Below are 27,376 nucleotides of genomic sequence, written 5' to 3' on the forward strand. Positions count from 1 at the left end.
GCAATAGCGTATGTTCAAAGGCTTTATGCCTTTAGTGAGCACAACTATAATCTACAAACTAAAAGATTCTTGATAACTTCACAGGTTCCTAGGATTCCTTTGATTCCATGTTTCTGTGAGGGTTTTGTCATTCACATATGTGTGAAATAACTATTCTACATGTAGAAGTTTTTTGGGTTTTATTTTTATTTTGTTTTGTTTTGTACACCATTCATCCTAAAAGATTTAACAGTGACTTCACATATAGAAATATCTAAATAAATGATTTTTTAAAATTTTTCTCTAGAGAATACCCCAAAGCTTTAGAAATTACATATTTGTCTAAAGTCTATTTTAAGTATTCTGGGAAGAGTATTTTTAATTTATTAACGTCATCATAGCATATGCAAATATGGGACTGCTTAGGTACACACTCATACTGGCCACTTAATATTTGCCATGATTTTTTTCCGGGGGGGGGATAAATATAACTGAGATCATGAATTCATGTAATAAGCATGTGAAATAAATATAAGTGGTATGTGAAATACTGTTCCAGCTCTGCTCATCTCCTCTTCTCATGCTGACAGGAGTTTCATTTTTCTCAAGTTTAGACTAGTGCTTGACAAATGGGAGCACTCATCAGAATCTCCTCAGGACCTTTCTGTAAGACAGACTCCCAGGCTCCACCCTTAAGACATTCTGATTCAGTAGGCGAGGGAGGGGACCTGAGAATTTGCATTTCTTTTTTTTTTTAAGATTAATTTATTTATTTGCAAGAGAAAGAGAGCATGAATGGGAGGGGCAGAGGGAGAGGAAGAAAAAGAATATCAAGCAGACCACCACCCCACCCTCAACGTTGAACATGGAGCTTGCCACAGGGTTCCATCCCAAGACCCTGAGATCATGACCTGAGCTGAAATCAAGAGTCAGATGCTTAACTTACTGAGCCACCCAGGCAGCCCTAGATAATTTGCATTTCTAACAGGTGCTACTGATACTATCAGTTAGTGGACCACACTTGAGTAGCAAAGGCTCTAGATATCTTCCAGTCATTATCTCATGGGATAGTTCTTCCTCTTTCTATTGCAAAGGATCTTTTCTCCCTTAATGTGACCAATGGTAATGAGCATAACTATATTCATGGTTTACTCATCTCAGGAAATATGTAATCATCTAACAGAGGTCTTGAGATGCTTCAATTCAAAAAAGTCAATTAATGGTGAAGATTTCCTACATCACAGAGGATGTATAGCTTGAGTGTATGGGGCTTTCAGTGACTCCAGCAGCAGCCAGTGCTAAATCTGGGTGGATCAGTATGTGAACAATGTTTTCCCCATTTTGAAGGCTAATAAAGATGAAGACAAATCTATAGATAAATCAAAGCAGTTTAAAATACATACATATATATATAGAAAACATATATATGTTTTCTAACCAACTACAAATCAGATTGAGCTTTTCCAGAACCTCACGTATCAGGATGTGTAACAGATGTCAACCAAAGTGACAGGGTTTAGGATGATGTTCCTGAATTAAAGGGCAGATGCCAGTTTCAAGTGACATGTTTTCTGTAACCTACTGTCTCTCTTTGTTTATGCTTCAGATACAATCTGTAAAGAAACTGTTCATCTATTATTTTGGGGTAGGGTGCAGAAATATAGCTAGATCTCAAATTTAGCTTGTCATTTGCCTTCTTGAAAGGAGATATTATTTATGTTTATAGTAAAGTATTTGAAATGTCATTTAATAGGAAAACAAATGGCAGTAAGATTCTCATGAGTAAAAAAAAAAAAAGAGGCATTTGGAACTTTGAGTTAGACATTTTTATCTTACCACACTTTAAGCCACATACTTTTATTCTAATTGTAAAAATTATCTCTCTTGATATATCTTTTCCATTATTTTTTCAAAGAAAATTCATCAGCTGGGTTAATGATGACACAAAATTTTAATATATGCATTAAACATTTAAGTTTTAATATGTTAACATGTCATAAAATGTGAATAATAACAATGTTTTATATATGAAGTAAAAACATATTTTATGTTAGAAATAGTTATAATGCCTGGAAAGTGACTTATATCCATAACAATTTCATTTAAATATTGCTTTTGCTCCCCATCTATCTTAGATGCAATTTTATAGTCCTTTTAAAAAATTCATTTCAGTGTGACCTCTTGGAGCCTGCAACTTAGTGCCTCTAGCCTACATATCCAATTGCACTTGTACTTGCTCCTATTCAATTACCTTTTAACATGCAGAGAGCAGCTAGCATCCAGGTTTGAACTGCATTTACTGTTCTGAAACTCTCCAAGAATTACAACTTTGGTTCAATTCCATTGAAATAAGAAAGAAGGGCAAAAAGAAATCTATCAGCCTACTCAGCTGTTAGATCTCATGGATAGTTTTACACATCCTGAGTCTGAGCTCTTACCTGGCCCTAGAATGGACTTTAGAAACTTTATTCTGAAAATCATAGAAATGCATTCTTACAAGGTCTCTTGAAGAATCTCCATGGTTCTCACATGAGGAAACAAAAAAATAGTTTCCCAAGGGAGGAAGGAACTATAATATCACAGAAAAGAACCAGACACTTGCCCTTCCTTCAGAGATTACACTTTCAGATAGTACCCTAAGTATCAGTTATTACATCTATAAAAATGGATGTTAATTATGTCTTCCTTTATGAAGATGTAATAATAAAGTGAGGAAATATATCAGTACAATGTTTAAAAAGATCCCAAATTTAAAAAAAAGAAAAAAAAAAGAAATCCAGGCATTCATACTAAAAGGCATCTATCACGAGCCTAATAGATTAGGGATTTGCCACACATGCTTTCTATATGTTAGGGTTTCACCTCCAGTATGTTGCTGATGCCTCTAAAACCTTGGCAGAAAATTTACCATTTTTTTTGTGTACTATAAACCCATCCCAGTAGAGATGGGTCAATATCTAACTGCTGCCTTGCCATGTTGCCTTTCAACAGAGGGAAAAAATTCATGAAATTTATTCATGAAAACTCACACCAACAGAACTCTGCCAGAATATATTAAGTTTGAATTTTATTAGATTATAAATAACTCAACTGACTACAAAATTCCTTTGACAGATTGCTTTTGGCATTGGTTATAAGCATGGCAGAGAGTTTCTTTCTACTATGTCTATTTTAAACTATGTAGATAGGATCTTGGGCAAATAAATTCCATTCTTAAAGATTTGTTACAAATATATCAAGTCTTATCAAAGCTCTGAAATAAAGAATAATCCATCTTCCCCCATCAAAACTCATAAACCCCCAAAAGATAAACTTGATCAATAATGTTCAATGGTTGAGAAGGATTATTGCATTTCCTCTCATGGAGTGATTTGAATTGTTTTAGAAGACAAAGTCTTTAGCCAAAGAAATGATTTCCTAATCATAGATTTCCAGATTTCAACGACAAGATGCGTGAAGATGGAATCTTAAGATGAACCATGTTCTGATGTCGTTAGCAACTCCTTACTTCAGCTGCATGTAATGTAGTTCCTCCGGATACCTTTTACTCACATTCCTTCTTTATAGCTGTGGCTACTTTGGGCTGAAGAGTGATCGGATAGATAGATGTATGATGCCGATTCATAGATTCAGTTTGGGTGAAGCCCTGGTATTGCCACTGGGCTATGCTAAGGTGTCTTCCCCAAAGAATGCAAGAGTGTTAGCCATCGATCTTGTCATCTCATCCAACCACTCTCACAAATTTACTAGCATTCTTTCTCTCTTTATAAATATCTTGTGTTTTGGCATGGTTCCATCACCAACTGTATCTCATTAATTTCACTTGAATCCGTATAGAGAGGAAATACAACAAACCTACAAAATATGCCCACTCCTGCTTGATTTCACCATAAACCTGAATGTATTCTTTGCTTATAACTGGAAGTGAAGCAATTCCACAAACACCTTCACTGATTTGTGTCCAACTCTTCTTTCTGACCTTACACTGCTGCACTCAGGGTCTTATGCCCATGGTGATGATGCATTAAAGAAAGAGGATGTGAAAACAGGCAAGACCCGAGAATATTCTTTTTTTCCAGAATGTTTTGTAATCCCTGGCTAAAATGAATCATTGTGTTTTATAATGAGAATAAAAATGTCATTGAAATAGCTCAACAGACTTCTTTAGAACATAAAATATCTATTAAAAACAATAATGTACTTTAACAATTTAAGAGTTGGTGAACAAAAACACATGGGTTATAGTTTTCTTAAAATTGTACTATGATTTCAAAACTAAATGAAAATTAAATTTGGGAAACATTTATTTGGGAAAATATAAAAATAAGTTGGACTGATTATCCAAGATATTCAACAAATTCTAAAATAAAATAAGTAAGCTTAAAAATATACATTAATTTTACTAAATTTTACATATTTACTCAGAGACACCAATAAGCTAAAGCATGAGTATCTCTGTCCCCACCTAACAACAGAGGATAATAAAAGAGCTTAAAATAACATCATTTCCAATGAATACAAATAAAATAAAATTAACTTTATGATTTTAGGCTGTAAACACTTTTCATCATCCCAAATGGAAAAGCTCTCATCCATCTATAATTTATTAGTACTTTTTACATTTATTTGCTACTTATAATTTATTGTCCAGTATTTGCTGTTTTTGTCACATGCAGTGACATTTTCCTGTATTACTGCTACCTCCTATACAGCAGGGCACAAGTCAAGATGTATTTTTTTTAAGATGTATTTTCCAAAAATAGATCTTTTTAGTGAAACTTTAGAGAATTTTAATTATACAATAAAATAAAGAGGAATTTTACAGATTTAAATCTAACATTTAAATATTGTATAGAACATTTACATCTAAGAGTCATCAAAATATCTTTTTTTTACTTTAATTGTTTCATGTTAATAAAACCTTATTCTGTATTTTATTTGATATAGAAACCATAATTTACCATTTGAAACTTTAAAAACTGAAATATTTTCCAGGCTTTGTTCTTGGCTGAATCAATGCCAAACTTTACAGATATCTTGTCCTGAATCTTTTAACTCAGATACTGGTTTTGTGCCACCATCTTTATTTAAAGTCTGAGATAATTCATCTCAAGATATTAGCATTGTATTTTCATGAGATAACAGGGAATGAAAGAGAGAAAGGGAAAGAGACAAAGAATTAGGAGTAGGAAGAGGAGGAAAACAAGAGGAGAAGGGAGAAGAAGAGGGAAGAAAGGAAAGAGAAAGGAGGGAGGTAGTAGGGAGAGAGGGAAAGAGAATACAAAAGAGGGAGGGTGAGAGGGAAGAAAGGGAACAGTAGAGGGGTGCCTGGTTGCTCAGTAGGTTAAGCTTCTGACTCTTGATTTTGACTCAGGTCAAGATCTCAGGGTTGTGAGATCAAGTCCTGCGTCAGGCTCCACACTCAGTGGGGAGTCTGCTTAAGATTCTCTCTCTCCCTCTCCCTCTGCCCATCCCCCTGCTCATACTCTCTCTCATAAATAAATAAATCTTAAAAAAAAAAAAAAAGGAAAGGGAACAGTAGAGGGAGAGGTGTGATTATTGTCTTCTTATTGGGAGCTGAAAACCCCTGGGTTTAGACTCTTCCTAATATAGAAGGATTCTTTTTTATCTGCTCACATTTTGGTGATGGTAATTGGGGAGAAGGGTAAAAATTCAATGTTCTTTGATTGTTCACTCATTTCTTTGCTTCACTAAAGAAAATAGTAAAACAGCCCATCCTACTTTCTAAGGGGTTTTATTTTTGTCTTTCTTCTTTAATATCTTCCCTTCCTTCTATAGGAGAAAATTATGCAAAATGTATCAATTTGATTTTTTTAAGTAAAACTGTGTCCTTATGATATTCGATGTTCTATTGTTATTCAAGTAGGCATTCTTTAATATTCCTTGATATCCAATATCTGTCGTGGAGCCTGATGTAGGTGGAAATTCAATGAGTCCTATTTGAATATAGTCATTCATTTCAAGTTTTTCTCCTAATAGCAAATATATGCACATTTTCTTCCTGAGTAGAAATCAAACAAAGTGGTTGACTCTTTAATTAGGAGAATTTTTTTAACCACACCAAAGTCCTTTCCTATGGATATATTCTGACAGCATAACTATTTTATCTAGAATTTTTCTTTGTAATGATATTTACTGCATTGCAGTTTTATATAAAATTATTTTTAGGTTAACCAAAGGTCTTTGACTATAGACATTTTATCCCTCATTTAAATAATAAACAGATAATGCCTCTATCAGAGATTCTCCACATATGAGTAGATTGGAAATTTATTCTGGGGCTCCTCCACTTCCATTGATGGGATGAAGCTAACCTAGTGCTTACAGGGAAATTTATAGCTTTAAAACCTATACTAGAACACGAAACTTCAACCTTAAAAAATAGAAAAAGAAGAGCAAACTAAACCCAAATCAAGAAGAAGAAATAATAAAGACTAGAACAAAAACCAGTGAGACAAAAAGCAGAGAAACAATACAGAAAATTAATGAACACAAAAGCTGATTCTTTGACAAGATCAATAAAAATAACAATACCTTAGGTAGAAACATCAAGAAAAAAGATAACACACAAATTACCAAAATTGGGAATGAAAGAAGGGACATTCCTATAGACCTTAAAGAAATTAAAAGGATTATAAGGGATCACTAAGAGCAACATTACACAGATAAATTAGACAAGTTAGAATAGAATGACAAATTCCTAGAAAGACACAATCTACTAAAATTGACTCAAGACAAAACAGGAAATCTGAATAGATATATTATAAATAAAAAATTGAATTAGTAATAAAAATATCTGCTTATCAAGAAAACTCAAGCTCAGACAGTTTTGCTGGGAAATGTTATCAAATATTTAAAGAAGGAATAACAATTCATCAAAAATTTTTTTAGAAAAATGGAGGAAGAGGAAAGACTTCCCAACTCATTCTATTAGGTTAGTACTTCTCTGGTACTTTAGCCAAATGAACGCATTACAAATTATGGAACAATATCTCTCATGACTATAGACACAAAATTTCCCAATGACATATTAGTAAATTGAATCCAGCAACAAATTAAAAAGTATTATAAACCTTGACAAAGTGGAATTCATACCAGAAATGCAAGGTTTAATTTAAGAACCCCAAACAAGATAATATACTCTATTAATATAATAAACGGCAAAAATTACATGAAAATCTCAATAGACACAGAAAAAGCAAATCCAATACCTATTTATATAAAAAAATCTTAACAGATAAGAAATATAAGAAAATTTCCTTAACCTGATAAAAGGCATCTACAAAAGAAGCAAACAAGCAAACAAAAGCTTATAACTAACATCACATATAACTGTGAAATTTTAAATGAATTCCCTAAGATTAAGAACAAAGCAAGAATGTTCATTCTCACCACTTCTGCTTAAACTTGTGCAGAAGTTTGTGGCCAGAAGAGGCAGGCACAAAAATAAATTCCAAATTGGAAGGAAGAAGCAAAACTGTCTTTATTTGTAGATGACATGATCTTGTATACAAAAAATCCCAAAGAACACCTTCACCCCCACCCAACCTCCCTAAAAAACAACAACAAAAAAAAATAACAACTATTAGAACTAATAAATGAATTCAGCAAGGTCACAGGACATAAGATATATATATTTCTATGTACTAGTAATGAATATATACAAATGAAATTAAGAAAACAATTTCATTCACAATAGAAATAAAAAGATGAAAATACCTAAGGATAAATTTAACAAAAGAAATACAAGACTATACAACATTGATAGAAAAATTAAATAAGGTCTAAATAAAGGAGAGACATTTCATGTTCATGAAAAACTCGTAGATTATATCAACTTGTGAGAAACATAGATGGTATAAAGTGCACCAATTCAGATCGATGATATGAAGGTCATGATAATACATTAAGGAGCAAGAAGAGTATCATTTCTCATGATTTAAATGCTAGTGCTTCTTTTTTCCTTTAATCTCATTCAATCTGTTTTAAAAAATCATTTCTAATATATGATCATTCTGAACACACCAGTAGAGGAAATTTACCATATCCTCATTTGTTTTAACGACATCAAGTGAGTTTCTTCAAAGTAGAGGTTCTGAAATTGCATGTGTCTGTATTTGTTTTCCTTTTTTTCTCCTTTCTTGACTTGGTGTTCCAGTTAATTTCTTGAGTTGAGACATTACTGACAGATTTTGTTCTATTTATTAAAAATATTTTCCACTAAGGATAGAAGTAGGCATACTCTTAACTCCCGAGAAACTGAGATTTCTAAATTATTTCCAAAAATTGGGAAATCAGATGTTTTCCCAAACTAACAAGGCAACTAATAACCTTATCTGACCCTGATGAGGCTTTTAAGAATTGGTTTATATAAGGAAAAAAAAAGTTCATATACACCAGAGACACATGCTTGTCATAAATGTGAAAAACATGCAGTTATTCAACCTGAATTGAAATTTTAAATTTTGACATAGTTCATTAATGAAGACACTATGTGTTTTTTAGAAATAATATGTTCTTATCATAGCTCTTAGACTTCCAGCTGTTTTTTAATAACAATAAATGTATTGTGAGGAAAGTTTTACTTAGCTTTTGTTTTGTGTGTATCCTTTTCAGACCACTAGTACCTGCTTCTTGTTAAAACTAATTAACAATACTGAGAAAATGCCTTGAGAATAGTAAAATTAGAATAGGATGCTAATAATTAGGAAAAAAACAAAGTTTATTTTTATTCCTGTTCTTTTAATGCTAAAGTCACATAAATGTGTACCTGTTAATAATAAGATCTTATTGAATTTTTAATACTTTCCTTCCCTTATTAAACCAGTGATTTAGGGTTTTTCCTCTTAACATTTAAGAAAGCTAATTTTTTTTCTTCTAAAAAAATCTTCTCCAACTAACTTCCAATAAACTGCATGGTTTTTAGTAAAAAGTGTGTTAATGTTCCTGTTCCATGCTCCACTCCTACTGAGTGATGTCTGGCAGGTGGATTAGCCTGTCTCCACTTCAGTTTCCAAATCCACAAATTTGTAGTGATATTATCTCTTTTATTGGGTGATTGTGATAATAAATTGATATATTGCACACAAAACAGGTAGAAAATATAGATAAATAAAAGTATTAATAGTTAAGTTTAAACTAAGAGAGTTCAAGGAATAAACACACATACACACACACACACAATGAAATATTATTCAGCCATAAAAAAGAAGAAAATGCTTCCATCTGCAGCAACATGGATGGACTTTGAGGATATTACGCTAAATAAAATGTCAGACAAAGACAAATACTTTATGAGCTCACATATATGTAGAATCTGAAAAAACAAAAACAAAACCCTCACAGAAACAGAGAACTGATTGGAGGTTGGCAGAGGCACAGGTTAGTAGGTGGGGGAAATGGGGGAAGGTGGTCAAATGGTACAAACTTCCTATTATAAGATAAATAGGTTTGGAATATAATGGATAGCACGGTAGTTGTAGTTAACAATACTGTATTGTATATATGAAAGCTGTCAAGAGAGTAGCTCTTAAAAGTTTTTATCACAAGAAAAATGTAAGTATGTGAGATGATGCATGTTAACTAAACTAACTGTGATGAAAATTTTATAATATATACATAGATTAAATCATGTTGTACACATTAGATTTATACAATGATATATGTCAATTATATCTCAATAAAGCTGAAAAAAAGCTGTTGCTATCTCACATGAATGGTCATTTTATAATTTAAAAACATGATTCTGACAATAAAAAATGAATTATGTGGTAGTTAATTGTTTATTTTTCTGATTCTTTTTCACTTGATCTAGTTAAAGATGATGGATTATGTTTTGTACATACCTTGGAACCACATGAGATGCCTTCTCAAAAGTTCTCAGGCATTTTTATGCTACTCTAAATGTTTAATTCAAAATCATAATCTTGGGATTGAAAATTCTAATTTAATCCATTTCACTCCATCCAAACAGATCAAGGTTTAAATCATAGCATTTCCACATCCTGTTATCCTGAACTTCCCTGTGCCTCAGTTGTCTCATCTGTAATACAGATTAAAATAGTTCATCCTTTGGATTGGTTTCAAGGACAATACTTATTATGTATCTTAACACAATACTTAACACATACCAAATGTTTAACAATTTTTTTTCACCAAACAAGTTTTTTTCTCTTTTCATTGTTCTTTTCTTTTTCTCCTTCCTCCTTCTTTTCTTTCTCTCATTGATCACCTTATATTCTCTTCTATTCTATAAGCCTTTTATTCCAAATCTTCTGTGTTTTTTTATATTTATTTATTTATTTATTTATTTATTTATTTATTTATTTATTTTAGTTTCTCGGGCCATCAATCATTTACCAAGTGCCTTTCATTGCCTCTTATTGTGATAATTCCTGATGAGAAAAAAATAGACCTAACTCTAACTTCTCTAACTTCTAGAAGAGGTCTAACTCTCTAACTTCATACAGATTATATTGATTATATTGATAGAGGAGGCAGATATTCATTAAATCATCATACAAACATGCAAGATTACCCCTGTGACAAGAGCTACAAGAGAGAGGTACAATCATGTTCTGAGAACACATAATAGGGAAAAGTGACCTAGTCAAAGAATTGAAGCAGGTTTTCCTGAACAAGAGATACTTGCCCAGAGTGCTGAAGGATGATTTAGAACAAGTAGGTAAAAATTCAAGAAAGAATATATCACTGTGCAATGATTCATGCACAAAGCACCATGGGGAAGAAAAAAGCATGCATGATGTGCAGGATCAAAAGAGCCAACATAGCTAGAATATCTGGAGAAAACATGGCTGGCCACACTTAGAAATTTGCTTTCTTTAAGGACAATGGGAGGCTAAAACACTAGCATGGATTTTTGTTGCTTGTTTATTTTTGGACACTCATACATGTTAAAAACTCTTATTTTCATAATGGATTGGAGGGGAACCAGGGTGGATGCAGATAGACAACTTGGAAGCCCACTACAGTCATCTTTGAGGAAGATATTGAAAATGTGGTCTAGAGTGGAGTACTGCAGATGGCCAGACTACAGAGGAGGGAAAATCAATCATATTTGCTGATGAATTTAGGGAAGGAAGATAACAAAGAGGATGCAAGATTTTTGGCTTGGATTATAAGATGGAGGTGTGTTTGGAGGAGCATGGAGTGGGAGATCAAAGAAATATAAATTAGTTTTAACTGGAGAATTTTATTAGTTTTAGATGACTTTGAGTCTCAAAAAGAAAATGTTAAGAAGGCAGTTGGATGTACGGGTCCAGAAATCAGAGGATATCTGGGCTGGAGCTGTACATCTGTAAATCATCTACAAATATGTTGCAATTAAAATCACAGATATGTTTGAAGACAATAAAAAAGAAAATATACAATAAAAAAAGAGAAAATCCTCAGGATCAGTATTTCATGCCCATGGTAGATGAGGTTGACCCTGAAAAGGAGACAGAAAGGAGCATCAGAAAGGTAGGAAGTAAAACCTGGAGATGGGAGGCTCTAAATGCCATTGGAAAAAAAAAATTAAAAAGAATAAGTCAAAGTGTTGAGTGAAGCTGAGAAGTCTTATACAAAAATGACTGGAAATCTCAGATCCTGTGAATAGGACATCCGTGTGAACATTAATGAAAATGATTTCAGTGGTTCATAAACAAATCCATATTGGATTAGAATGAGTATATAGAGACAATGACAAAGATAATTCTTTTAAGAAGTTTGGCTCTGAACAGAGAAAATAGAGAAGAAATTTACCAGAAGGCGATAAGATGCCTAGAGATTATTTATTATTGGTATTTTATGAAGGGGACATGAGCACATTGAAAAGACAGTGGGAAAGCTCCAATTGAGAGATAGAGAATGAGAGAGAGAGAGATAGGACAGGGAGAGACAGAGACACAGGAAGAGTTTGAATATATAAAAGAGAGATGGGGCGCCTGGGTGGCTCAGTTGGTTGGGCGACTGCCTTCGGCTCAGGTCATGATCCTGGAGTCCCAGGATCGAGTCCCGCATCAGGCTCCCTGCTCGGCAGGGAGTCTGCTTCTCCCTCTGACCCTCCTCCCTCTCATGCTCTCTGTCTCTCATTCTCTCTCTCTCAAATAAATAAATAAAATCTTTAAAAAAAAATAAAAAATAAAAGAGAGATGACTTGCTTATAATTTAAGATCCCTGAGGATGAAATACACAGCACAGATGTAGAAATTAGCCTAAGGCAGTAGGAATGATCTTTTTGAATTTTAGAAAGAAGGAAATGAAGTAATAATAAAACTTGCCCATACATAACTATTGTAGACATTTATAAACATAGAAAACATTAACATTTTTCCATCTGGGCTGCTCTTACTAAGTATAGCACTGTTGTGACAAATATTCTAAAAATTGGTTTTGAAGAAGTCCAGGGAAGCTTGAGATCTATAGCAGAAGGATAAATTAGAGAATGTGAATCTGTAATCATCTTTGCCTTCAACAAAGACATAGGGAATGAGACTCAAGACATTCATGTCTTCATAGAAAATTGGGACATAGGTGGGTAAACAGAGCAATTTAATTAGTGTGATCCTCTAGGTAGAAGTAAATGGTCTATTTGTGTTGGGTTAATGAACTCTTCCAGGGCACTGAATAGAACCATGGTGTCTTCAAAGGACTCATTGACCTCACAGGGATGAGCACTTTTCTATCAGAGAGCTCTTTATTTACCAATCTTTACACTCTGCAGGAGAAGGCCACATGTTTATGAGGTATCAGCTTCCCATAGGTAAAGGCAGTGTTTTTCACAGGTTTCGCCCTGATACACACAACAAACATGAAAATTTCTAGTAGAATTGTTTTTCTTCCTACACATAAGCAAAGTGGTGCCGCACAGCACTGTTTAATTTTATCAGGGTAACACAGAAAATAATCATAATTTTCTGTACAAGGTGACATCTCTGAACTACATCTGGTGTTACTCCTTATGGAAAATGTGTGGTTGATGTCAGAGTAGGGGTGATCAAGTGGTTGGTGACTTTTTCATCTGTATAGTTGCTGCTTTTTCTAGAGATGAGACATAGCAATGTTTGTTTGACACCCCCTGAGCATTCATACAGATAATAAGCATTTGTGAGTTCTCACTGTATGCTAAGCAAATATTACTCTGGGCCATGATGAAGGAGGGCAAGATAAACAAAATAAACAAGACATAACTAAATGCTTAATCATTTGTGCTAATTGTAAATAACACATTTGAAGTGTTTTGTTTTCTATGTACAAGCCAAGACAGATAGAAGAACAAAAAGAAAAATGTACTATTCTTCCCCTCTTGATTTACTTAACAATTATCCATGGCTCTCTTATTTTCTGTCTCCCTTGTGAGTATCGGGGCTATCTTTCCCAGCCTTGGAAATTAGAGACAACGTCCAGCTCTGTACAAAGGGCAGCCATACATGCAGTCTCTTATATGATATTCAGATTTCTTGAGTTTGGGTTCCTCAGCTGTGACACAAACCCACTATGTGTGTGGGATCCGATGGGGTCCTTCAGTGTCACCTCTATAGGATTTGGGAGGCAAAGGCAATCAACACAAACATGACCCTCCTGCTGCTTGCTGTGCTGTGAGTCATAAATTTTTTTGTCTCTGACCCAAGAGTCTCGTGTCTTCTGCCAGGAGCTATGAAATCATGGCAGGCTAACTTGTTAGTTTGCAAGTAGGGTAAAAATCTCCAAGACCTCATAGTCTCCAAGTTCCTCATAGTCCTTTGTCTAGACAGTTTACAAGTTTCTTTTCTAAGAGTAACCATGTAAATCATTCAGAGTTTCTGCCAGAACAGGCCTATGGCAGAACGCAGATGATTTTGATGCATTCTGGGGGTGGACTATATCTTCAAACTTCCACCATGTTTGAGGCCACAGTTAGTGAGATAGAAATAAGAAGCCCTGGAAAATTCAAACTACAGATAAATCTTTTGCATTGTGTGAAATGTTTAACATTAGTCTTATGGAACTTTGATTAAAAGTCATCTTGGTATTCGATCTTGTTGGCTTACATTAGCATGTAAAAGCAGAGCTATATATAAATGCTAATGATATTATTAATATTGTTACCTTCCCTTTGTGTCTTTTGTATGTGCTCTTTAGACCCTAAAACCTTAAAGAAACCATGACAATATTTCTTCCACCATTCTTTTTTTTTTTTTTAAGATTTTATTTATTTATTTGACAGAGAGATAGAGAGAGAGCACAAACAGGCAGAGTGGCAGGCAGAGGGAGAGGGAGAAGCAGGCTCCCCGCTGAGCAGGGAGCCCAGTGAGGGGCTCGATCCCAGGACCCTGCGATCATGACCTGAGCCAAAGGCAGCCGCTTAACAGACTGAGCCACCCAGGTGCCCCTCTTCCACCATTCTTGACTAGCATGGTGCATTGTCAAAAGACTTCAGGTCACAAGTGAAAAAAAAATCCAAATTGACTGTATCTTTTCTTATTGCTCAACAACTGTCAAACAATTGAGAAATTTGTTTTGGATGAAGCACTAGCATTCCTTTTTCCATCCCCAGCTCCTTTCCACACAGTCTGCAGTTTTTCAGCTGACCACTGATTGATGTCAATATGAAAATTCTCAGACAGAAGACAAGAAATATGTCATGAGTTTTTTAGTTCTCTAAGCTTCTGATTAGGACCAGAGCCAGCAATTACACACACTTTGCCCTATTCTCCTCATGAATACAGAGAAAGCAGAATCTCTTTGGGGTTATAAGAAAAACTATTCTGTTCCTCACACAAAATGACCCTGACCCAACAGCTTATAAAAAAGGTATGGTTCAAGGCATGTGAGGACAAAGAGGAGTGGGAAGTTATTTCTCTGTCGTTACTCTGTGTTCTTTCATAACTGGGACAAGGCCTCAAGCTTGCAAAGGAGCTGGGCACACTGGCGACAGCTGGTATACAGGAGCCGATTCAGTCCCATCAGAGCAAAGCAGCCCCATCCATCATTTATTCAACACGTATTTTCAAGTGTGGGCAATGTGATTGCACTGTTGTAGGGCCTGCATTGTGTAAGTTTTGGGGAAAGACTATAACACAAAGCTATTAAGGACCTTGCCCTCCTTAAGTAGACAGTCAAGTGGGAATGACAGATAATGAGGATCTAACATGTGCTACTGAAATTTAAAAGAGGGCAAGCTGACCTCGTCTAAGGGTTAAGTATGGATCTATGTAGAGTTCCTAGAAGAAGTGACATAAAAACTGAGAGCTGAAAGAATAGACATTAAACAAGGAACAAAATGAGAGGGAAATAAGATTTATGATGTGAAGACCCTGAAGCAAAAGGTCCAGCATGATTGAATTATGGAAACAGAAGAGAGTAGTTTATAATGAGATTGAGGAGGTATGCAGGGGGCTAGATAAAGAGCCTTTTAGTAAGTATGCAATTAAGGCTAATAGAAATCTATTTCTTTACAGTCTGTGTTTGTAAAAATAACTCTCACCGTAATGTGGATGAAAAATTGAGGTGAACAAGAGTAGGTATGGGGAGACCAGATTTATACAAGACAAGGAAACAGCTGATGTTGGGCTATACCATGAGAAAGATAATGGAGATAATTATAGGTTGATTTTCTGTAAGTAAGATCGTATTTCAAAATAACCAGGGAAGAGGTAAGAGCATTTTGTGTTTTTGTTTTGTTTTGTTTTGTTTTTTTGCTTTTTTTTTTTTAAGTCAATAAATAAAGAAATCAAAGACTCACTGATCTGGAATCCAGGAACTATTTATGGAGAATACACCCCAGATTAGCAACTTCTTAAAGTCTCTTCCTTTATATTTATTTACAACAAATTCTAAATGTCTGAATATTATTTCTTAGTTATCTGTTACTGAAATAATATATATTCCTTATGGAATAAAATGAACATATAGAAAAGTAGAGAAATAATCCATATTTTCTACTACTAAAAGAAAAACAATATTGACATTTAGTCTTTCCACCAGAATTTTTTTTCTCTTTTTTTTTAAAAGATTTTATTTATTTATTTAATTGACAGAGAGAGAGAGAGAGAGACAGCATGAGAGGGAACACAAGCAGGGAAGTGGGAGAGGGAGAAGCAGGCTTCCAGCCCAGCAGGGAGCCTGATGTGGGGCTCGATCCCAGGACCCTGGGATCATGACCTGAGCCAAAGGCAGTCGCTTAACCAACTGAGCCACCCAGGCACCCCTCCACCAGAATTTTTTACATAAATTATTATCATCCTATGCACATTACCTTGAAATGTATTTTCTTCACAGATTATAAAATAATCAGTTATATTTTATTTTAGATAATGTTATGTAGGTTTAGATTATATCTAAAATGAATTTCAGTGACTAGCAATCAAATTTTTTAAAACCTTCCAATTTTTAAGACCTGATTTTATTTTTGATATAGATGCTTCAAATGGAAACCCATTATCCCAGAATTAATTGAAGTCATTATGAAATAAAATATTTGAATTTATGCTATACTTGTTCATTGTATTGGTATCCGTTTTTGTTATGAAAAAATGCAAAAATACTGCTCTTTTCTTCGCCTATATTTTTCTCTATAATATGGAACTTAAAATTCTTAAACACTGTGTAATGGATATCTCTTACCTGATTGATTACAGAGTCTACCTCCCAATACCCCATGGGATTATAATTAGATACCCAATTTTTGAAAAAAATATTTCAGTAATTAAGCATTTATAAAATAAGCAAGTTACTTCTATCGATAAAGCCATTTATTTTGCATGCTTTATATGAAGCAAACAAATACTGGACATAGCTCATCGGTTTAATGTTCAAACTTTTACCTCTCTTTGTGAGCAGTAGAACTTGGACTGAATAGGCCTATGATTGAACCCAAGATGTCCTCGGCACCCTCTGGGAGGATCCAGGGTATAAAGTAGATTAGAGTTCCAGAAGCAAAGAAAAAAACAAGCCACTAATTTAAGTGAGGACAGACTCCAAAACCTTTGAGACAATCTAAAACATCTACTCAAAGGATAAGCAAAAAGCTAAGAATTCTGAAGAAGCAAGGCTTCTACAAATTGAATCATCATCAACAAGGTCAAAAATGTTATTCTGGACAATTAACAAGGAGTGGAACCAGAAGAATTTTTTTAAGAGATTAATCCCAAGCACCTGAAGCTCTAACATAGGGAGGAAACCAGTTTATATACCACACTCACCAACATCACCACTCCTAATCAAAGTATTCTCTTGTTGTTAGTTTTGCTATTGTGGGAAAAACTCTAGTTTTCTGTATTATACTTATTTTATATTTTCTTTTGTTTTACTTTTATAGGTGTGCTATGATCAAGCAATCTTGAACTTAGGAGTCAGAAAAGCTAAGTTCATTGTCGAATATTGCCAGTTACTAGTTCTTGGTACATTATTTCAACAAATTTATGGTTTAATTTATTCATCTATAATGTGAAGCTAACACACACAAAGAGGACCATCCAGATGTCAATAAAATCTAATATCATAGCCCAGCAATTATTTATTTTATGTTTAAAAAAACTAACAAAACTGTATTTCTTCAAACTTTCTCTATTATAAAATAAAACAAAAACATTATTTTACATGGTTTATAATAATTAAAACAGCAAATATGTGTATGTACCAATCATAGAATATAAGGTTTATTTTTATGTTGTTTTAGAGAGACTAAATAAGTAAAAAGTATATGCTGATATATCACGTTTATGTTTAAAATAGTGGGTTATGGGCCATTCCCTTCACATAGATACATGCAATGCTTAAATTTGGGACCACAGAATGAATACTTATGTAACTTAATCTGATCCCCATCTAGTCCAGCCATTAATAAATTGGATGCACTTTCTCCCTATCTTAGTGTTTTATTGCTGCATAACAAAATACAACAAACTTCAGGATTTAAAACAAGACAAAACTATTTTCTCATAGTCTCAGGTACAGACTAGGTGGGTTCTTTCCACAGGGTCTTAGCAGGCTGACATCAAGGTATTATCTGGAGCTCAACGTCCTCCTCCAAGCACACTGGTTGTTCACAGAATTCAGTTCCTTGAGGTTGCAGGGCTGAGGTCTCTGTTTTTTTTTGGTTTTTTTGTTTTTTTGTTTTTTTGCTGGCTATCTGCTGAGTGTCATTCCCAGCTCCTGAAGCTGCTCTCATAACTTGACAGATTACTTCATAAAAGCCAGCAGGAGAATCTTTCTCCATCTAAGAGACTAAGAAAGAGACTTACATAACATAAGGCAATCATAGGAGTGACTATCCTGACATATTCATAGGTTCTGTCCATACTGAAGGGAAGGTGAATATGGAGCATATATACCAGGGGGCAGAAACTCGAGGAGCCATTTAAGAATTCTGCTGACCACATTTCTTACCTCCTTATGTTTATGGTAATTTACACAATGAGAATGCCCATAAAAAGTTAAGAAACAAAGTTGTGACAAACCAAGAGGACCACACCATGTAACACAGTAGCTCAACAGCCTTCCCTCCATTGGCAAAACAACTCAAACCTTATTAATGAGACTACTTTAAGATGAATTAGTCCTGCCATCAGGAAATGATTTTGTTTCTGTTTACATCTGACCAGATTTTGGTGTACATTAGAAAAGAGCATCCTTGCACTAAAAATCCATACACCCAGACACGGAGGCCCTGTTACTGCAGGGAGCTCTGAGTGTGGACAGAAGCACCAGCTCTTTCTTTGGCATGACATGACCCGGGCCTGGCCATTTTATCTTTCTAAAGAATGGATTTCTCATCTGTAAAAAGGGAATAGTAATGGTTTCCCTACCAAAAAGTAGACTATTTTAGGGATCAAAGAAGTTAACACATATTGAAGGACTGCAACTATAAGATGCCATAAGCAGGTAGTATGATATACTTCGACCAGGCACAGTGCTAGGCTGAACCAGAGGAAATGGCCATTTTATAGGTCAATATGGTTGATTTGAGTCTCAGCCACTTCATTTAAATCAACATAAAAGTATAGTTCTTTAAATGTTACTTATTCCTAGGGAATATCGGTAAATATCTGTTCTGAAAAATTATCCTCTTGGTCTCTTATATCACCAGAAGTCATCTATAAGGGTTAGGATTGTAATATTTATAGTTCAGGAAAAAATCTTTCCCAGTAAAGGAGGGGGAAATCTTGTGTCCTCCGGAATTTTTAAACCATACAATCATAAGTATTATTAAAAGAATATTCCTGGGAGGTAGTCCAAGATGGCAGCATAGAAAGATCCTAAACTCACCTACTCCCATGGACACAGCAAATATACAACTACTTGAGGAATAATTCCCTCTAACAAAGGCCTGAAAACTACTGCTCCACAAGAGAGAATAAAAGAGTCTGTAGGAGGGACAGGGATGGTCTTGCTAAAAGCCCACTCTTTTAGCAATGAAAGATCCATAATTGAGAGGGATCTCACAAAGCAGGAGTTACTCCCTCAGGAGCTAGAGGTGTGTGTCCCATGGCTTTCACCCCAACCACTGGAGCTTGCACTGGAGAGATGAGTTCCCAAAATGTCTAGCTTTGAAAAACTGAGAGACTTCTGTCCCAAATGGCTGTAGAGGATTGAGATGCCACCCTTTAAGGGATTGTAGGCAACCTCACTCACCCCAGGGCTCAGCACAAAAGCAGCAGTTGGAAAAGTGTCTAAACTATTTCTGAAGGAAACCCATTTGCTAATCTTACAGAGGCTGCTGGAGGGGCAAAGGCCCTCTGGGACGCTCTACCTGGCTAGCTCAGGCATGCAAACGCAGTTCTTGTAATCCTCCTGCTATCTGGCTAAAGCCAGAAGCATGCCCCACCCCTGAGCTCTCCTGCTACTGCACGAAAGCCAGTGGGCACAGGGACTAACTGGGGAGTCTCCCTGATAGCCTGGCTCTGGTGGCCATGGGTGGGGGCATAAATTGTGTTTCTGTGTCCCATGAGACTGTAACAACCAGAATGACTGTCCTTAGAAGGCTACCACTCCCAGAGACCCACACAGACCGCAAACTGAAATACACTTCTAGTCTTGCTGTGAAAAAGGCCTATTAACTTATCCTGGAGCTTCAGCCTGAGGGCAGACTTCAGGTTTACCGCACATAGGGGCTACAGAGGTGCTCTCAGGGAATGTGGACTGGGGATGCCAATTTTTGGGAGGGAGGGTGAGTGAAATAGGTTAAAGGGGTCAAGAGGACAAACTTCCAATTATAAGATAAATCACAGGATGTAATGCAAAGCATGGTGACTATAGTCAATAATATGTAGTGTATACGTAAATTACCAAGGAACTAAATCCTCAAAGTTCTCATCACAAGAAAAAAACCACACTTTGTATGGTGACAGATGGTAATTAGACTTATTGTGGGATCATTTAGCAGTATATACAAATATCAAATCATTATGTTGTACACCTGAAACTAATATAATGTTACGTGTCAATTCTACCTCAATAAAGAAAAAGAATATTTCCAAAAGAATTCTGAGTGAACACCCTGATGAATAATTAAAATAATATGCAGACGTTGTTTTGGTAATTTTTAAATAATGGAATTGAATTTTTGTGCTCATGAATGATGATAGTATCCTAAGGCTTTCTTTAGTGAAGGGTGTGGTTTGCGGAAACCAAACATCAGTTTCGGTGTACCATTGGTTGAATTGTAGAACTATGTCTACTGTTGGACAGGATAACCCAGGGAAACGCAGGCCTTCAGCTGAACTGGGAGACTCTAACTCTCCTGATGACTTACTGGTGAGGAGGAAGATAAGACTTCTCTTTCTTCTCCTTAGGTCTGGAAATGATCTCAGAGTTCCATCTTACCGATATCATGCTTTTGATTTTCCACATTTTTTAGGGTAAGATATTAACGATACAACTTTGAACATATTTTAAACCAATTTTCATATCATTGTAAGTGGTGCATTTGTAATTAGATCACTTTGTTCTTTTGCATTTTTGTTCATGCTTAGGTTTGCTAAAAAGATATCCCAGGAAGACTTAAAAGTAGAAAACTGTATGCAATAGCAGAATTTTGAAAATTAAAAACTAATGTATAATGACAATATATAAAATAAAATTTTCTATTAAAGTCAAAAAAGAATTTGTTGATAGATTTTCAAAAACATATTCCCTTAATATTTTCAAAGGACTCCAAACCTCATGAAAAATAAGTAAACAAGTAGAGTCTTGGGAGTATTCCCTGGTAAAAGAAAAGGTTTGAGGTCACATCTAAGTATCAGTGGGGAGTTTCTAAACTTCAGTTATTTGTTCAACTAAAACTTCAACAGAATCATTTTATTTTTAAAGAAATGAAAATGTCCTGGGTGGAGACGGAGGGTAGCCTTCATAGTGGCACAGAAATGGGAAGACACACCTCCTGAATCAAGACCATAAGGGAAGACACATCATCCCTCACTGGTTGGCAGCAGGCTGGATAGGGCTACTGGCAGAGATGAAAAATTAGGAAAGAGAATAGGCCAGAGAATAGTCATTGTCACAAGAGTGGGATCTACCAGCCACTGATATAATGTTAGATGCCAATTTTACCTCAATAAATAAAATTATTTCCAAAATAACTCTGAGTGAACACCCTAATGAATAAAATAATGCTACAGACCTTGTTTTTATAACCTTGTTTAAAAACTAAACTGATTTTTTTATGCTCATGACCTGCCTAATCAGGGTGCTCAGCTGACGATAGAAGTGGGGTGCACAGGACAGTCAGGGTGCCCAAGACCCTCAAAGGCACACTGCTTACCTTCTGTTGGGGAGAAGTTGGCCACAAGATCATACTTTTCTTTTCTCATTGCAGACATTTATTGTATTTTTGTTAATTTCAAATATGTATTGACCTCTTGTATGAGATTTAAGGCAGAGAAAAGATACGTGTCCTAGGATGGCAGGTAGTAAACAGCAAGGCTATTAACTGAACAGACATGTAGATGGTGAAATCTACTCTGGCCTCTACCATGGAGACCTCCCCTCCGGTGAGAGGTCTTGCTGCCAAGGCACAGCTGAACACTGGGAGGCAGACGGAGAAGGGCTCCCTGGGACAGTCTGAGAGGTAATGAAGAGAATAACAAGCTTGGAAGGGAGCAGAACTCCTCTAGGAACCTACCAGTCCTTCCTCCAGCTGAGACTCTGAGGCAGGACCCCCAGTGGGCAGCTGAAAATGGGAGAGTTTTGAAGACAAGGATGTACTGCCCTTCACCCAGTCAGGCAGGGGCCTCTGAAATTGGCGAACTCAGACGTCTGAACCATCTTCCTCAGAATGTTCACCTCGAACCCACCTTGTGGTTCACTGCGACTTAGGTCTGACTGTGCAAACCTGGAGGGGTCGGCAGAGAGAGAGGATGACAAATGCAGTCTAGTTGAGTGGTTGGCTGACCAAGAATAAGGGGAGAAGACATTGAGACATGGGAGAAGCCAGAGTCTCTCCAGGAAGGACCATGCACCAATCAGTCAGGCAACAGAACTTGTCCCATGAGGACGCCAAGGCCTGGGGCCCTGAGGCACTAGACACTATGAGCTACAGCCAGCATGCCTGTCACCAAAAAAAAAAAAAAAATGTATCTGGAATTTTCAACATTTCCAGTCAGAGACAATGTCTGTCACTCAGGAAGGTACATGATATGAGAATTGTCACAAATACTGGACAACTAAAACTGCTTCCAATACCCCACTTTCAGAGAAAGCACTATTGAACTTGACTACAAAGTAGCAACATCTTTAGCAGCCAAGCTCATAAGTCAGGAATCACTGTTCTGGAAGTAGTTTGAGAACCGGAAAGTAGGACCCCAGCATCTCTGTCATTCCACTGATGGGGGATTAGCTGCTTTTGTGTGTGTCTGTTCTGAGATGCCCAGCATGCTTTTCCTAGTTGAGATGGGCTTCACAACTTGTATTTTGTAACTCAATGTGGTTGTATGTTTCTTATAATCTTTTGTTTTTATTTTTCTCCCTTTGACCTAATCTTATTGTCTTGGAGCCTTGAATATTTTCTTTTTTTTTTTTTAAAGATTTTATTTATTTATTTGAGAGAGAGAGAATGAGAGACAGAGAGCATGAGAGGGAGGAAGGCCAGAGGGAGAAGCAGACTCCCTGCCGAGCAGGGAGCCCGATGCGGGACTCGATCCCGGGACTCCAGGATCATGACCTGAGCCGAAGGCAGTCGCTTAACCAACTGAGCCACCCAGGCGCCCGTATATTTTCTTACTTGTACTCTGATGTCCTGACTTTAGCTTTCCTGAAACACAATAAGACAAACAGGGAAAAGCAGAAAACGGCTTTCCGAAAATAATGACTGCACTGATTTCTGATCACCCTACTTTCTTCTTTCTTTTTTTTTTTTTTCTTCCAAACAACAAAGCTCAGATTCAACTTTGCCACTCAGATACAGAAATCTGTATTGAAGTTTGCTCCAGTCATTAAGTTACTGCCTCTTCTCAGGGCCAAACCCACCCTTCTTTGTGCTGCTCTGGGAGGCGGGGCGGGGATGCTGTGCCTCGCATCTGATTTGCGAGCTGGTTTCCTGTTAGACTCTGGGATGGAGATGCCAGAAGGAGGTGGCCAAGGCTGGGGCAGGGAGAGGGGACTTCTCTTTCCTGGGTCTTTCTCGTGGGCTCCCTGCAGCTCCCCTGTGTGCTTGTAGTTCCTGTGACCTCATGTCATGCAGCCCAGGCAGGGCCTTCCAGCAGAAGAGGCTACATCTAGTTTGTGGTTTCTACGATAGTAAAAGAACCAGTTGCTTCCTTCCAGGCTCCCAAGCTTTCCCATTTCCAGCCTCTTGCTTTTCCCCCTCAGCCCTAGGGTGGGTAGCTGCTTCCAGAATCCATATCTCTGTAATATCTTTGGTTTTCATCTTTTTAGTTACCTCATTGACAACTTTATAGCTAGTTATCCTCACTTCATATTAAATGCACTCTGCTGACGTAGCTGGTCTGCTTCCTGCCTCTCCATACACTTGATACAGACTTTATAATGTTCAGGACGCCTGGGTGGCTCAGTCGGTTAAGCATCTGCCTTCAGCTCAGGTCAGGATTCCATGGTCCTGGGATCGAGCCCTCGCATCGGCCTCCCTGCTCCATGGGAAGCCTGCTTCTCCCTCTCCCACTCCCCCTGCTTGTGTTCCCTCTCTCACTGTGTCTCTCTCTGACAAACAAATAAATTAAAAAATCTTAAAAAAATAAAAGACTTTATAATGTTCAAATCCATATTCTACTTCTGCCTTCTGATGTATATTTTCCTTGGTCCTCTTTTTTTGTTTATCTGTTGTTGGTAAGAAGGGTGGTGAATATTAGCTCTAAAAGTTCTGTGGGTGCATGTTGTATTTTTAAGGGGAACTACAAAAAATAATGCAAATTAAAAAAAAAAAAGCTTCTAAGCAGGGAGAGAGAAGAGAGAACAAAGAACTAAAACAAATGTGGAAAGTTTAATAGAAAGATGGAAACAATGATTTTTTAAAAATAAAATGATAGTATAATAAAAATAATAGGAAGAAATTCAATGTGTCAATATTTGCTATAAATTATAAATAAATTCTCTTTGCCTTTTAAATGGTAGAAATCCACAATCTGAGTAAAACTCCATCATTTTCTTTAATTTAACTATTAACTTATGAGTTGTTTACTAAATAGGTATCTAAAATATAATGACCCATAAAGTTAAATAGATACCATGTTCACCATCACTCTTAAAGGGAGTAATATATCGCCGTATCATTTTGATACATTTATTTTCTCTTTATAACCTGTATTTTATCATCAAGAATTTATAGACACAGCGCTCTTGTATTTTTAGCTAAATTTATTTTTAAATAACTGCAGGTTCACACAGAGTTTTAAGTTGTCTTTTTGATTTATATGTTTGTGTGCATGTGTGCATCTTACATAAGTGAACACAGTTTCTGAATTACAGTTGCCTCAAAAAATAAACTCCAGGGCGCCTGGGTGGCTCAGTCGGTTGAGCGACTGCCTTCGGCTCAGGTCATGATCCTGGAGTCCCGGGATCGAGTCCCGCATCGGGCTCCCTGCTCGGCAGGGAGTCTGCTTCTCCCTCTGACCCTCCTCCCTCTCATGCTCTCTCTCTCTCTCTCTCTCAAATAAATAAATAAAATCTTTAAAAAAAATAAATAAACTCCAGTGTTTAATAAAAATGTTTTTTTGAAAATTTCATCACTAAAGTATGGTGGTAAGCAGAAATCCATCAATGGTCTTATTTAATATAATAATAGTTCCCTAATATTCACCAGGCTTTTACCTAATGTTATCAGTCTCTGAGCTAAGCACTTGATAATGGATTAGCTTACTCATCACCAAAACTCCATGAGGTAGATATCGTCATTGTTACCTGCTTTACAGTAAGTCTTTTTAAGGAGTTTCAGTAAGATTAATAACATACTCTAGATCACAGAGAGCAAGAGCAGAAATGGGGCTTGAACCCAGGATAGTTTACACTCTTAAATTTTGCCTTACCTGGATTCAAATCTTTATTGGGAGTAAGGAGTGTGTCCCTTGAGCTTAATATGATGTTTGGAATTGAAGAGAGCAAACCTAAAAGATCAGTCATACTCAGAGGTTCACATTTAGTTAATTTCCTACAGCCATTCTCCTTCGCTACCATTGTTTACATAGATGATAGATAGATAGATAGATAGATAGATAGATAGATAGATAGATAGATAATAGATAAATGATAGATATAGATATGTAGATACATATATAAATAGACATATATACACACACATATATATAGATACATTTTTATTGCTTAGAAACCTGTAAGTAGTTGACTCATTATTATCGTGTTCTCTTCTTGTTTTATCTTTGTATTTTTGTGCTCTAATAGCTCAGAAGTGTTAAGGACATAAAGTGTTCATGAGCCCAGGTAGAGTCCACTCACTCAGTACCCCATAAAGGGAGGCTCAGCTATTTTTTTTACTATACAGTGGACATGTTGAATGGTCACAAACAGCACCTGGGCACCGATCTGTCAAGGAAATCCCCTTTCTCAAAAGCTTGATCTTTGACTTTCAAAGACTAAGACAAGATCCATTGTGTTTTACAGATACAGAGATATGATTATAACTGTGTTGGCTTACCTGTTAAATGTTCACAGTTGCTGCAGGACATCTTAATGAAGATGTATACAAACATTAACATAGGTCCAAGAAATTAAAAGTACACAAAGGAAAAATGCAAAGCCTTTCTTGAAAAGAAGGACAAACCCTAGATGCGTTATAAATTTCAACCGAAGGTACATCTTAACTTGCTCCTTTACTTAATCCTCTGCTGAGCATTGTGTATGGGACATTTTAAACCAATATCACTCAAAATGCGTTAGAACCATCACCTGGCAATTGTCTTCCCTGAAAGATAATGTTTCTCGGTAAATAAGCATTGGGCTCTAAGGAGTAGCTATTTTTAGAAAGAATTCAGGAGAGAGAAGAATTAATGCAGTGATAATAAGGATACAACATATCAAAGAATTCACACAAGTGTTTTCCGTCTCTGGGGATGAGATGAGTTGGGAGGAGAAGGATTGTCATTGGCCTTTAGTACTTTGTTGCTGAGTAAGTGAAAATAAATGGAAAATGCGGTTCTTCCAATTTCAAACTGTTACAATATGGTTACTTTCATGCCCTACAGAGAATTCCTGAAGGCACAAACCCAGTCACAAATCAGTACACATCAGCATTTTGCATAAAAGGAAAACATCCATATCTGACTCAAGCAACGATGAAATCAATACAGAAACATTTCCAGAGAAGTCCTGCAGGTTTTTTATGCATTAACAGCTAGTATATCGTGCAAAAAAAAACCTTCTGACTGTTTAATAAATCAACTTTAGATCCACAATCCCTAAACTTCCATGATTTTCTTTATCATCGCCTAGAGAGCACCCTGCAGACATTAAGTTGCATTTTTTTTCCCCTACTGTTTCTACCCTTATTAGATGGTTTATCTCTCTGCTGGTTTTTTTGATGGGTTTGAATACAGGGGTTAAATTCATATCTTAGAGTCTTTCTACCATAGCCTCCTCCAAAGCCTGCAGAATATCATAAAAAAAAAAAAAAAAAAAAGCATTTGACCAACTCCAGAGCCAAAATGCTGTCCTCAGCTCTCTGGCTTAGCCTAACCCCCCTCTGTCAATAACATTATGCCCATTCACATAATTGCATTTGATTTTATTTACCACTGAATGTCTAAACTACTGGCATGAGTCAAACAACTATTTTAGACACTCCAAAAAGCATACTTGAAAAGGATTTTATGGGTATATTAAATAAAGATAGCATTTAAATAACTTCAGGAAATTTTGAATATTATTTAACATTTTGTTGGTGCAGAAATCTATCACCCTACATGTCATTTAAAAAATAAATTTGATGCTT

This window comes from Mirounga leonina, unplaced genomic scaffold (assembly GCF_011800145.1).
Source record: "Mirounga leonina isolate KUSES-001 unplaced genomic scaffold, KU_Mleo_1.0 Mir_366, whole genome shotgun sequence".
Taxonomy (NCBI): Eukaryota; Metazoa; Chordata; class Mammalia; order Carnivora; family Phocidae; genus Mirounga; species Mirounga leonina.